The sequence below is a fragment of the Peromyscus californicus genome, unplaced genomic scaffold (assembly GCF_007827085.1).
Source record: "Peromyscus californicus insignis strain IS unplaced genomic scaffold, ASM782708v3 Scaffold_3__1_contigs__length_106647218, whole genome shotgun sequence".
Lineage (NCBI taxonomy): Eukaryota > Metazoa > Chordata > Mammalia > Rodentia > Cricetidae > Peromyscus > Peromyscus californicus.
Genome location: NW_026294551.1, coordinates 33,312,474 through 33,327,110, shown reverse-complemented (window position 1 = coordinate 33,327,110; position 14,637 = coordinate 33,312,474).

Sequence of the window (14,637 nt, the reverse complement as noted above, 5' to 3'; positions counted from 1 at the left end):
ATACACACCACATACACATACCACACACATACATATACCACACACACACACACACACACACACACACACACCATACTACACACACCACACATCAAAGAAAAAAAGACTCCAGCGTGGCAAAATCAAAGCTTGACTCCAAGTTACATCAAGATGGAGGTCTAGGCCATCAGACCCAGAGCCCCTGCTTTAAGTCTCTGGGTAGGGATCATTTTGTGAGCAAGGAAGAACTTGCTAAAACTACAGTGAGAATTCATTTGCGGTGAGGGCTATTCTTAAAGAATAGGAGTAGCACGTGGGGGCAAGGAAAGAATGAGCCTCACTTTGTAACTTTACGTTTTCTTTTTCTAAGTATCCTCTAAAAATAAAAGAGGAGAGAGCAATCAATGTTTTTGTACTCCAGGAGAAAATCAATACAAGATTTACATCAGTGAATTCAGAAGAAATAACTTCCCCCAACGTAACTACGGAGCATTAATAAAGCTGGAGATGGTGTTGAAAAGATTTCTGAAGCCAGCCAGCGGGCTTTGTTTCCAGTTTGGTTAAATGGTTCATTGCTCAAGCACGGTGGAAACGTGAGGGACATGCTCATTTGACGAGCCCCTGAGTGCAGGGGGTGTGTACGTGTGTGCGTGTGTATGAATATGTGACAGACGCTGTTTCACGATGCTTTAATCTCCTGTCTCAGATGTCCACAGAGCAACGAGATTGCTTTCAACATAAAATGATACTCACGTCAAAACCCACCGTTGGGTTGAGAAACAAAGCAAAACAAAATGTAAAGGCAGCCTGAATCAACCTCATGCTTGGTCACAGCTCTTCAGTCTGGAATGAGTTTGAAACGGAGGTTGGGGACTGGAAATAAGTGACCTAAGTGGATGGTCTGAAGGACAGGGCTGTCAAGGGAGCACAATTTATTCATTCTGTCTCAGGTCTCAGAAACTGGACCCAATGTTAATACAGATTGCATTTTACCACCTGCCTTGCAGACAGGGGCTTCCGGGAATCGTACCAGAACTTCTGGAGGGGAAAGAGGGGGTATGATCACCTCCCTATTTTATAGGTGGAGATGTTGAGGACCCAAGAGGTAAGAGGGCTTCTTAAAGACATAGTCAAGACTCTGGGGCCATGTGGGGAGAGTGGGGTGGGAGTAGGGGCTTTTAGCTCAGAGATGTGACCTGTGTGGAGCTCTGGGGTTTTTCCATGTACCTGCTTTCTGGCTTTGAATAACACTGGCTTCGGGGGTCTTCAGTACCTGCAGGCCTAGAGGCTTCCTTGTGGATAGTAGCATGTGGTAACTGGTCAAGTACAACAGAGGGGTTGTGTCCCCTCCCCAAACAATGTCCCCACCTCCTGCCCTGGAATTCAAGTACAATAAAATGAAGCTTTTGATTGCCTATCGTGCTTAAGAAATTTTGTCTCTAAAACCCATACCTTTTATAACTTTTTGTCCCCTTTCTGTTTTAATCCAACTTCATTAAAAACGTTTGCAATGAAAAAAAAAAGTATTATGTTTCTTTATTTGAATTCATGAAGTATACCTGTTGAAAATGGAAAAGAGCCGGGCGGTGGTGCGCACGCCTTTAATCCCAGCACTCGGGAGGCAGAGCCAGGCGGATCTCTGTGAGTTCGAGGCCAGCCTGGGCTACCGAGTGAGTTCCAGGAGAGGCGCAAAGCTACACAGAGAAGCCCTGTCTCGAAAAACCAAAAAAAAAAAAAAAAAAAAAAAAAAAGGGAAAAGAGCTATCAAGTTATTACAGAGCATCCCTAAAGTTCTACAATGGCTTCCTGCCTTCTCCCTTGCCCATTTGGGTAAAGATCTTCCAGTTGGTTCTTTGGCATCACTGATGAATCACATTGAGATGGCTCGGTATGTCGAAACACTTGCTGCACAAACCCAGTGACCTGAACCCAGTGACCAGATCCCACTGTGGAAGGAGAGAACTGTCTGTGAAAGTGTCGAGCATCTTCTGCCCTTCCTCTACTGCGCGTGCAAGCCCACACTCTCACTACACATCTACCCACCCACACACACACACAAAAAAATAACGAAAAAGAAAAATTTAAACTGCAGAAACATTTGTTAATTAATTTATCAGCACTTATGAGTAAATCATTGTTTACTCCTTCACTATCACGGTTAGTGGACATGTGCTCATTTCAATGGAATTTTCTAAGAAAGACTCAACTTTAGTCACAGGAATTTTAGAAAAAATTAGAAATTATTTTTTTTATAGTCGGAGGAAGTTTTTAATCAGTATGTACTTGTAAGTTAGAAATCAATTTCTTCATACATTTCAGAAAGAATTGAAGAGCGTAGCCCAATACATAGGCCTTTTTTTGTCCTCTGCCTACAAAATCAATCAGGAACACTACAATTTCTTTCCTCCCATGAAAGCTTACCCATGTTAACTAGTTAAGTAAAGCTTGATTAAACCCACACAGCTAATCCCCAAAAAGCTAAGAGAAGGGCCCTTGAAGTGCCTGGAGGAAGCAGGGAGGGGGTAGACCAAGTGAGGGGCTCCTCCTTCCTTTTCCTTCCTTGTTTCAGAAATCATTTACTACATTTATTCGGCAAAGCTCGTTGAGAAGAATGCCAGGAGCCTCCGCCACTTCTTCCAGGGATGAGCCTTTAAAGGCCTAATAAGCGACATCTTAATTACCTTGCCACGGTGTAAGAAAATCCGGGCATATCGCATTTTATAGAACTCTGCTTTTCTTTCAAGCCCTCTTGGCCCCAAAGGAGAGGCAGCTACAGTTTAGACTAAATGTTTATGGTTTGGCCTTTTTCGGCAGCGTGAACGTTTACTTCTGAGCTAGTTCCATTGTTCCGTCCGTGACTTAGATATGCTGCTTCTAAATATTTTGACAGCAAAGCAAGTCATGGAGCACTTGTCCCTTTTGGGGGACTTCAGGGCCATCATCGCTGGTTTGCAGTGGGTGTCTGTCTGGTGAGGACTCCTGCTTGCTGTTCTTTACCTCGCAGGTATGAGGTCCATGGCTCTCTCCGAAGGAGCCCTAACTTCACAGTGAGAAGTAAGGCTCGGATATAACCCTGGCCTGTCCCTGTGCACCTCCCCTTTCTTGAAAGGTTTTAGTGTTCCGCAAGGAGAAATGGACTAAAACAAATCAATTTATAGAAAATGAATGGCGTATGACAGTTCAAAAATGTCTAACGGTTCCCTTGTTTACTCTGAAGCTAAAGTTAGGATGTCCCGTGACTTTCCTAATATGACCACAACCTGCTTTTCCCTCTCACCTCTTTGTCCTGCGCTGCTTGAGCTCTGGGGAGCCCCGCAGCCCTCCTGGGAGGTCTGTACACACAGTCTGTTCTTCCTCACTGTTATACATTCCATCTATTCACTGTCTCCCTTTGGCAAAATCATTTGCAACCTCTAGGCCTTGCTTAAACAGTGCCCCCTCCCTCCTTGATCCGATCTGGGTAGAGTTCATCACCCACTCCTCTCTCATTGCACACCACCGGCTCCTTCCTGCTGCTCATCCGTTACCGGACCACACTGCAAGCTGGCATCAGTCTTGACTTCTGGAGGACAAGTTCCTTCGGAGAACAAAGTCCTCTCCATATTCCCGGTGCCTAGCATTGGTTTGTTGTTCAGTAACCAACTTGTGAATGAATGAGTCTCTGAACTTCTTTACTTGGTTTTGGTGACCAGAGTGCATCCTGGGAAGAAGGAATGGTAAAAACCATGCTGATTTCTTAATGAATGTAGCCGATCCAGATCCAGATTGCTTACTGATGTCTGCTCTCTTAGAAGCCAGATTCCTCACAGGTATCTAGAAAAGAAAAAGATCCATCTGACTCAAATAGATGTTGAGCTATTCAGCTAACACACACCAGCATCTTGCCTATGCTGGGCTGAGATGTCTTGATGGCTGCACTAACCCCTGACAGCCGGAGTCCTCATGAATTAGCAGCTATTTGAGGGCAGCTGACTTTGGTGGCAGAGTCAGGGCAGGGCAGGACCAGGCATGGTTGACTCTTTCCTAGGAGACTGAAGCTTGGGGTCTGGGAGTAGAAGGGGGTGGAATGGGGGTAGTTGACTAATCCTAGCTCATTCTGCAGAAGCAGTGACTGTTGGGACAGGGTAAATTCATCCCGTGCCCTCAGAAAGGAGCTGGTCCTGTCCCCTCCCCAACCCTTGAGACCTCAGGACCTGGAACTCGCTGGGGGCTGTTTTTCTCCGTGTCTGCTTCCCTGTCCCGAGTCTCTCCTGTCCTCTTGGGGAAGTGGCCTCGGAAGCTACTTCCAAAAGGACAGGCAATACTAATCTCCAAGACCGCTCTCTTTGGTGTCCGATTCCTCTTTGTATGGCCAAAGAGCCTTGTGCACCACCTGGCATGGTCGGCGTGCTCTGGGGTGGCTGGATCAATGGCTGGGTTCACTGTCAACACCGACTGGGTGCTATTCTTTAAACATCCCTCAGGTACTCTAAGCTGTCAGTTCTCAGTCACAGTTGTCCAGATAACCAGGTCAAAGGTGCCCCCTCTGCGTATTCTTTTCTCAGCCTGAATGACGCAGCCCAATGCAAGAGCTGCTCAGGGCAGCTCCCTGTCACTCGGGCCCTGTGCACCTGGCACAAAGGGCAGTGCTTTGAAGAAGAAATAGATGAAGGTATTGAGTTACAGTTTCTGTGGCCAGGCTCTAGCCTGAGCTGAATGTCCTTCCCCAAGAAGGGTGACTTGGCAGAGTGGCTCAGGCGTCACTCCCTCTTTTTACTTTCCTTCCTACTCTGAGGAAAGAGGGGACAGTCGTTCCCTGTGACATGGGCACATTTCGGGAAAAGGCAAACGGGACAGCTGCTCTTGGACTTGGGCACATCGTCTAGTGTCAGAGCAAAGTGAAGATGGAGAGAAGCACACGCGTGTGTAAGCTGTGTTAGCCCAGCCCGTCCGGGGATGCCAGCAGTACAGGGATGCCAGCCCCTTTCCTGCTTCCTTCGTTTCCGAGATACTGAGTTCTTACTGTGTGTGTAGTGCAAGGCATTCTATTTATTCCGTCTAGTCTTGCAGATAGTTCAGTTTCTAAGTGAGGACACAGGAACTCAGAGAAGTTGTGACCTGACCAAGGTCACCTAACTAGGAAGGGGTACAACAGCAATTTAACTCTCTGCCTAACTCCGAAGCCAGGGTCCATTCCATGCAGCTTCTTTTTGCTCCATCCCCCACCTGTGGGAGGCGGGGTGAGGGTGGGGGTAAGAGTATGGAAGGGCATGCAAGTGGACTCTAATGTGGCCCATAAAATTGTAGTTTAGTACATGAAAGTCTCCTTTTAAATTAATTATTCAGTGTGTAAGGATGTTTCGTCTGCACGTATGTCTGGGCACCATTTGCATGCCTGGCACCTACAGAGGCCAGAGGAGGGTGTCAGATCTCTGGGACTGGAGTTACAGACAGTTGTGACCTGCCATGTGGGTGCTGCGAATCAAATCGAGGACTTCTGGAAGGAACAGCAGCAGCCAGTGCTCTTAACCGCGGAGTCATCTCTCCAGCCCACGAACAGATGTTTCTATACAGAAGTGGGGCGGGGGGGGTATACCAATGGAGATGGTGGTAACAGCTGGGGAAAGCAGAAAGATAAAACACTTGGGAGATGCTGATGTGTATTCTTTCCTTTTCTGTCTTCCCTTCCTCACTCCTGATCTCCCTTCCTTCCTTCCCTTCTTCTCTCTCTCCCCCTTCATTTCTTTTACTTGAAACAGGGCCTTACCTTGTAGCCCAGGCTAACCTTGAACTCTTGCATTTCCTCCCTTAACCTCTCGAGGGGTAGGACTATAGGCCTGTACTGCTGTGCTTGGCTGTTATTTGGCACAGTGGGGTAGGGGAAGTAGACAAATTAAAATCTTCGGCGTTCAAAACCACAGTGAGATATCAGACTGAGTAGGGTGGTTGTCATCATAAAACCAAAAAAAGAAAAACCAAGGACAATGAGAAGGTGTCCCGTGGAGGATGTGGAGAAATGGAAAGACTCAACGTGGTTCGGTGGGAATGTAAATCAATGCAGTCACAACTGAATGGAGCACCTCCCTCCAAATTAAAACTAGAATTAGCGTAGTAGGTAGCTGCTGTGCTCCTGGGCATGCACCCCAAACACAGCCAAGCAGATCTGCACAGCTTTGTTTATCACCATTGGCCAAAGGTAGAGATAACTCACTAGTTATCTGAGAGAGGAGCTGATGAGGAAGTGGTACATACACACAGTAGAATTATTCATCCTTAAAAGAAAAGAGGGGCTGGGGGAAGGCACAGTGGATGAAACGCTTTCTGCACAAGCATGAGGCCTGGAGTTTGGATCCCCAGAGGTGGATGTAGTTACATGCCTAAGGCAAGATGGAAGGTCCATAGGATCATTTCAGGGATTTTGAGATGGTCTTCTAGCCTCTGCGCTTGCAAAGTAGCACATAACCATTCACACACACACACACACACACACACACACACACACACACACACACACACACACATTCATGACCTTTTCAACCACACATCACACACACAGCATACACATACATTTAAAAAAAAAAGAAAGGAAAGAAATTCTGACATAGCCACTACTATGGTAAACCTTGAGGATACTTAACTGCACAAATCAAAATAAAGAGGATTCACTCATATGAGGTGTAGAGACAGAATGCTGGTTGCCAGGGGCCAGAGGGATGAGAGAATGGAGAGTTCCATGGGTGTGGTTTCAGGGGAGAATGCTGGGAAAGTTCTGTAGATGGACCGTATGACTGTTGCACAATAGGAATGTGTGCAATGCCAAGGAACCGCACACTTCCAAATGACTGAAATGGTGCATGCTATATATATCTTACTACCGTGAAAACATAAAACCTTGATGTTCAGTGAGGGAGAGCCAGAACAGCATTATCCACGGTCCCTCCACATCCCCATCGTATCTGGAGACAGTAGACCTAGAACTAGGGCAGACATCGCTTACCCTTAGGCCTCTCAGTAGGCAGCTTCCCTGTCTCAGGTGGCCTGGCAGCCGAGTCAAATTGAATTTCTCTGTTCTTCCTGCTATGGTTGGACCAAGCGCTGGACACTTTCAGGGTGGGAGGAAGGTCATCTGGAAACAAAAGCAGTCCTTCAAGGGTCCATTTGGATTGAGCTCCTCCCTTCCTGGTAGCCGGAGGGTGACTCCAGCCAGCCTCCTGGGTATAGTAATAGCCCTGTCAGCCAAGGCAAATCGGGCCGGACCTCAGAATCCCAAATTAGTCCCTGGCCCTTCGATAGGGCAACTTTGGTTTAAAGCTTAAGTGACACCTTGACAGTCATCCTGACTTGAGGGGAGGCCTCGGGCTGACTCTCATAGGATGCTCTTTCTTCACAGGAATGCGGCCGTGTGTACAGTGTGGCGTCTGCAAACAGCCAGGCCTACAACTGCAATTAGGGCCTTTCAATGGAGGTGTTAGCCACACTCAAAAGTCTCACTGCTCTCACCCATGACATTCATAATGGGATAGAAGTTCCATTCCGGGACTGACAGCTTCAATTGGAATTTGGTGCAATCTTATATTTATTTGCAGGTTTGTGGAGTCCGGGGACAGGGGTGATGAAAATCCCCCCTCCCTTTCCTCTCATCATGCCCGGGCCCCCAGCTCCCAAGGATAAAAATGAAGGTTGGGATTACATTTCTAGGGAAGCAAGGCTATATTTAAATATGCTTTGGAAAGTGTGGCTGCATGTCTGAAGCCAGGGAGACAGCTTCATCCAGCCTGGCCTGTGACATTCCTAAGAATCATATTGAGACGTTGTGTTAATTGGTTCCAATTTATCAGTTCCAATTTCTCCTGTACCAGGGCCAGGCTGAGGGCTCCATGCTTTCTGAGCTAAGCCACAGGCTGAATTTTATTCTAGGAGTCAAAGATGCCACAGCTTTATCTCCATACCTTCCTGTCCCCAACGACGGTGGCTTTTAATTACTTCTTGAATGCCTCCCTTTTTGTTAACTGAAGCCTACCGAAATCATGACGCCATTAGCTGCCTCTTGGTAGAACTTTCTCGATAACTTGAGTTCATCGTATTTGCGCAAAAGCAGTGACTTTTTGCCATGTTAAGTGGGGGGGGGGGGGGGGAGCCGGAGGTGGGGGTGGGGCTGGGGCCGGGTGGTGGATTTATTTGTAATTACAGTAGAGTCCTTGCTCTCATCCCCAGCATTCTGCCCATTCACAGGCTCCGGACAGGGCTGGCGCCAAGATCTCCAAGTTGCCCTGTGTTTATGTCATTGAGACGAGGACAATATTTCAGTGTGGAGCCAAGCCACAGGGATCCACTCTATAAAACCCTCACTAAAAATAGATGCTCCAACCCCTGCCCAGCCCCCCTCCCCGCCTCTGAGACTCCCCCACGCCTGCCCCCAGCACTAGCAGCACCCAGCTTCAATTCTCAGGGAGACAACCGTGCCAAATCAGCAGAGCCGGCAGCTCTGGGGGCCCAGGGAGCTCCTGTCTTCCTGAGGAGTTTTAACCCAGAATAAAAGGTGTCAATTAGCAGCTGACAGGGCAATTAAAGTGAAATGGTAAGACTGAGGAGAACTGGAAGAAGGAAGGAAAGGAGGGAGAGAGAGAGAGAGAGAGAGAGAGAGAGAGAGAGAGAGAGAGAGAGAGATTTCAAATGTATTCTTGGTGACAGCTGCATTTTTGAGGAGGGCTAGTCTCTACAACTGGCTGTTTGGATTTATTTTTCACTTCTGAAGTGCTATTTCCAGTGAACAGTGATACTCTCACTTTATTACACTTTTCATATTAGAACTGAGCTGCCTGGGAAAATTCAAACAATCCGGGAGCACAAGGCTGCCGTCTCCACAGGCACTCCAGACTGGCTGGCTTCCACTCTGCCCATTTCTGGGTCTGCTAAGTTAGGTGCAGCACAGGACCGTGAGAGTAGGTGTGCAAGGGGCAAGAGTAGAGCTGTGACAAGCAGAGATCGAGTGGGAGGCTCCCAGAGCTCAGGGCTGACCACTTGGTCTTTGGATATCTCTTGGGTCTATGTTTAGCCCAGGCAGGACCTCAAGTCAGGTTATCGAAGTCTTGGAAAACAAAATTTGGGGAGCGTATTCCTAGGTGATGCTCCATATTGACAGGCTTTGGGTTGGGGCCTGGGAGGGTCTGAGACTCTTATGCTGGAATTGGTAGCATAAGCTCTTTTTGTTATTTCCTGTTCTCTCTCCCCACCCCCTTCTCTGATTTTGTTTGTTTGAGACTGGATCTAGCCACATAGCCTCGGCTAGCTGGAGTTTCTGATTTTCCTCCTTTAACCTTCTGAGTGCTGAGATTACAGGTGTTGTCACCACACCCGCCCAGCATCTGCTGGTTTCGGGTTCCTTGTAACATCTCAGTTTGGAGGAGTGGACTTAAGAAAGCCCAGTGCTGCCGGGTGGTGGTGGTGTACACCTTTAATCCCAGCATTCAGACAATAGAGGCAGGCAGAGCTCCGAGGCCAGCCTGGTCTACAGAGCAAGTTCCAGGGCTACACAGAGAAACCCTGTTTCTAAAAACAAACGAGAGAGAGAGAGAGAGAGAGAGAGAGAGAGAGAGAGAGAGAGAGAGAGAGAGAGAGAGAGAAAGAGAACCCAGTGCTGAGCAGGATTCAGGGGAGGAATGGAACATTAATAGAGGGAGAGAAAGCGGGGGAAGCCATAGCTCCATCGGCCTCCTTACTTCCCAGTATCCCATCCCAATCCACCCCAGCCCAAGGAGGAAGGCAGCCACTGAGGACACTTCCTTGGACTCAGCTTTTAGAGTCCCACTCTGTGACTGCAGGTCTTTTCTTTTATCCAGCTGGCCACACCTAGGCCTCTAGTCCTGTGTTGAGGGTTCCCAGGCAAGGGTGTACAGTAGGTCCTGTTACCATGCCTATGTCATGTAGGTAGAAACTGAGGCCGAGACAGTTTCAGTCTCTTCCCAAGATGAGTGGTCGGGCTGGGTCTGGAGTGAGGTCTAAATGTAAAGTCTGGGGTCTTGATGCTCGAAACTATATACTTCTAGCAAGGATGTGAACCGTCAGGAAAACATCGGCTTGGGGTCAGTGTACACTTGGATGCAGCTGAGCTTAGAAGTCCTCAGCAAAGGGGACTTGGTAGTCCTCAGATCCTGCTGCCATCATAAGAACCAAGTTCACCATGCTGAGGGCCAGCACTTCTGAGTTGAAGGGCCTTTCCAGCAAGGCTCAGCACAGGGTTTCTCAGGCAGGCCTTAGAGAGCCTAGGTTTCTGAGAACCTATTCTTAGGAGCATAATGAGATTAAGATCTTATAGACAATTTGGCTCAACCTGCCATTGTGACAGTTCAGCAAGGTGAGAGGTCAAAGGTCACGTAGTCAGTTAGGCAGAGGAAGGCTGCCTGGGACTGTTTCTGCAAACAGTGGTCTTATAGGTCTACATGCGTGGCTTGACTGTAGTATCATTATTAAGGGCAAGGATTAATTCTAGGGGGTGTAGTAGTAGTTATGCAGTTAAGGGTATATATAAAAGTACTGTGGGATGGTCTTTATGTCAAATGTGTTGCTGATTGGTCAATAAATAAATCACTGATTGGCCCGTGGCCAGGCAGGAAGTATAGGCGGGACAAGGAGGAGAACAGAGCTGGGAAGTGGAAGGCTCAGGGAAGAGACACTGCCAGCCGCCATCAGGATAAGGAAGATGTAAAGTACCGGTAAGCCACAAGCCACGTGGCAAGGTATAGATTAATAGAAATGGATTAATTTAAGCTGTAAGAACAGTTAACAAGAAGCCTGCCACGGCCATACAGTTTGTAACCAATATAAGTCTCTGTGTTTACTTGATCGGGTTTGAGCGGCTTGGGACTGGCGGGTGAGAGATTTGTCCAGACTGTGGGCCAGGCAGGAAAACTCTAGCAACAAATGGCGTCCAACGTGGTGGCAAGAGTTTCCACCTAAAAACTGAGAAAAAGGATTCTAAAACGGAGCTAAAAACAGTTCCTAATTGTCTCTCTCAAATGAGCGGCAGCTGCCGGTTTGAGCTACTGGTGGGTTCCTAGTGTGCGCGCTCGACCTGCCGCCATATGGCGGGAATGAGGCCTCTGCAAGTGGCACATTAAGCTACATTGTGGATTTAGCCTTTGCTAGTACAAAACAAAAAAAGAGGTTTCTGGGCTACACGCTGCTTGGATAAAAGCATAGACCCACGATGGCTCCCAGAGCTGGCGGTAAGCATACCGCCGCCATGTTGGGAAGCTGAGGTGGGCGGAGCCAGCAGCCACAGCACCAGCGCCGTTTCAGGCTTAGAAGGCTGCAGTTCAAAGCAATAGGCTCAAGCTAATATAAAAAAATAAGCCACGTAAAGATGGCTACCACACAAAGAATCTGGATTATGTTCTCTTTGATATTTGTAACTAAAGAAAAACATTTGATTACAAAAGCTGTTGAGTTATGCCAAAATGTATATTTTAAAGGTACCTTGACTTCAAAATTTGGATATAAGGATATGTTGCTTTGGAAAGGAGATTCTGCTTTTGTTCCCACAGAAAGCCAGAGGCTATGGATTTGTTCCACATTAAGACACATCAGGTTTGACCAGCCAAGACCCCCTGAAAGGTCTCCGATGACACCATGGCCCAGATGATCCAACATCCAGAACCGTTTCAAAGCAACTGGCTCAGACGATACAACCTCATGGACTACTCCATAATCCTAAAATATTCTTTGTGTCCCCATAAGATACAGCGCCCCCCTCCAGCAGGAAGTAGTAAGAGAAGCTACGCCCAAATTCCCAAATATACCAAGTTGACTTTGGAGATGTGTAAAGGTTAAAACCTTCCTTTTTAAGAAAAGAAAAGGGGAAGTACTGTGGGATGGTCTTTATGTCAAATGTGTTGCTGATTGGTCAATAAATAAATCACTGATTGGCCCGTGGCCAGGCAGGAAGTATAGGCGGGACAAGGAGGAGAACAGAGCTGGGAAGTGGAAGGCTCAGGGAAGAGACACTGCCAGCCGCCATCAGGATAAGGAAGATGTAAAGTACCGGTAAGCCACAAGCCACGTGGCAAGGTATAGATTAATAGAAATGGATTAATTTAAGCTGTAAGAACAGTTAACAAGAAGCCTGCCACGGCCATACAGTTTGTAACCAATATAAGTCTCTGTGTTTACTTGATCGGGTTTGAGCGGCTTGGGACTGGCGGGTGAGAGATTTGTCCAGACTGTGGGCCAGGCAGGAAAACTCTAGCAACATAAAAGCCATTGAGGAGTGCCTGAAATAGGAAAGGCTCCCAGGTGCTAACGCCTGAACAGGGCTACTTTCTCTTGGGGATGTTCTTCTTCAGCCACGGTTCAATCAGTCTCCTCATCTCAGATGCTCTAAATCAAGCAAATGGACCTTTCCTTGTATACCCAGGGCTCTTTCCACCCATATATACACCTAGTAATGTTAGCTGGAGCTCTTGATAGAGGCCAGGCACCAAGCTACGGTTTGGAAATAGAATGTACCCCATCGGCTCGTGGATTTGAATGCTTGGGTCCTGACTATCCGTGCTGTGTGTGGAGGCTGTGGAAACACTGGAAAGAGGGACCAGTGGAGGTGGGTTGCTGGGGATGGGGGCAGACCCCGTGAGGGTTTAGCCCTGAACTGCTTCCAGCCCACGGCTTTTCTGTTTCCTGCTCTGTGGAGACGTGAGGAGTTCCAGGTGACTGTTATGAATTCTGTCATGCCTAGCCTACAACTACGAACTGTCCACTCTCAAACTGTGAGCCAACTGAGTCCTTCATCCCTTAAATTGCTTCTGTCAGAGACCAGACCAGGAAAGTAACTAAGACTCTGTTCCTGGTTCTAAACAGAGCAGGTGAACTGCCCACTTATCTCTCCACAGCTCTACTTGATAACCCATTGACATGCTATCCTTTAGAAATGTTTTTTTTTATTGTTTATTTTCATATCATGTGTATGAATATTTTGCTTACATGCTGTGGGATGGTCTGTATGTCAAATGTGCTGTTGATTGGTCAATAAATAAATCATTGATTGGCCCGTAGCCAGGCAGGAAGTATAGGCGGGACAAGGAGGAGAAGAGAGCTGGGAAGTGGAAGGCTGAGTCAGAAAGACACTGCCAGCCGCCATGATAAGAAACAACGTGTAAAGATGCCGGTAAGCCACGAGCCATGTGGCAAGGTATAGATTAATGGAAATGGATTAATTTAAGCTGTAAGAACAGTTAGCAAAAAGCCTGCCACGGCCATACAGTTTGTAACCAATATAAGTCTCTATGTTTACTTGATCGGGTTTAAGCGGCTTGAGACTGGCGGGTGAGAGAGATTTGTCCTGACTGTGGGCCAGGCAGGAAAACTCTAGCAACACTTACATGTATGTGGACCACTGGTGTGCCTCATGTCTGTGGAGGCCAGATGAGCCTATTGGGTTCCCCAGAATTGAAGTTACAGGTGGTTGTAAACTGCCATGTGTGTGCTGGGAATCAAACCTGAATCCTCTGAAAGAATAGCCAGTACTCTTTTAATAGCTGAGCCATCTGAATAGCCCAGATATGCCATTCTTTTATTTTATATAATAGCACAGAATAGGGATTTGGTCTGATTATGAGGATTAGAAAGAAAGAGGCCTAGTTTGCCTTTCCAACTTCTTGTTGGTTTTTAAAAATTTAGTCTCTTCTATTATGCATAAGTGTATATCTTACCTTTTGAAGTTTGATAGCTTAAAAATGATAGCATATAGCCAGGCAGCGGTGGTGCACACCTTTAATCCCAGCACTCGGGAGGCAGAGCCAGGCAGATCTCTGTGAGTTCAAGGCCAGCCTGGGCTACAGAGCGAGATCCAGGACAGGCACCAAAACTACACAGAGAAACCCTGTCTTGAAAAAATAAAAACAAACAAACAACAAACAAACAAACAAACAAATAAATAAAAAGATAGCCTAGGGCAGTATTAAAACATAAAGCAGTAAAGAAATATGAAAGCCGGGATGTCTTCCTCACCCCTCCCTAGAGGAGCCAGGGTTCATGGTTAGGTGTTGTGTGTTTCTTCCCCTGTGGTATGTCTATGTGGTTGTCATATAACGTGTACCATATTAACGAGTGTACAGGGCAGGGCTCTCCCTTCACTGCTGTGTCTGTGTCAGTGGCATTTTTCATATGCCTCTTGAGAGCATCACAGAGATTTCAAAATTGAATTTTAATATTTTCCCCAAAAGAAGACTCAAGGGTGGTACCCCTTTTTGTTGGCTGCAGACTCTTCCATAACGTGGTAGCCTCACCATTTTTTTAAAAGTATCTTACTGAAAATAAGCATTTTGACTCCCTTCTACTTTTTAAAGATTTATCTATTTTGTGTATGTGAGTGCTTGCCTGTTGTGGGATATATGCACACTGTGTAAAGATGTATTGCTGTGATTGGTGTAATAAAAAGCTGAATGGACCGGGCGATGGTGGCACCCGCCTTTAATCCCAGCACTTGGGAGGCAGAGGCAGACGAATCTCTGTGAGTTTGAGGCCAGCCTGGTCTACAAAGCGAGATCCAGGAAAGGCTCAAAGCTACACAGAGAAACCCTGTCTCAAAAAACCAAAAAAAAAAAAAAAAAAAAAAAAAAAAAAAGAACTGAATGGCTAACAGCTAGGCAGGAGGTATAGGCGGGATTTCCGGGCAGAGAGAGAGAG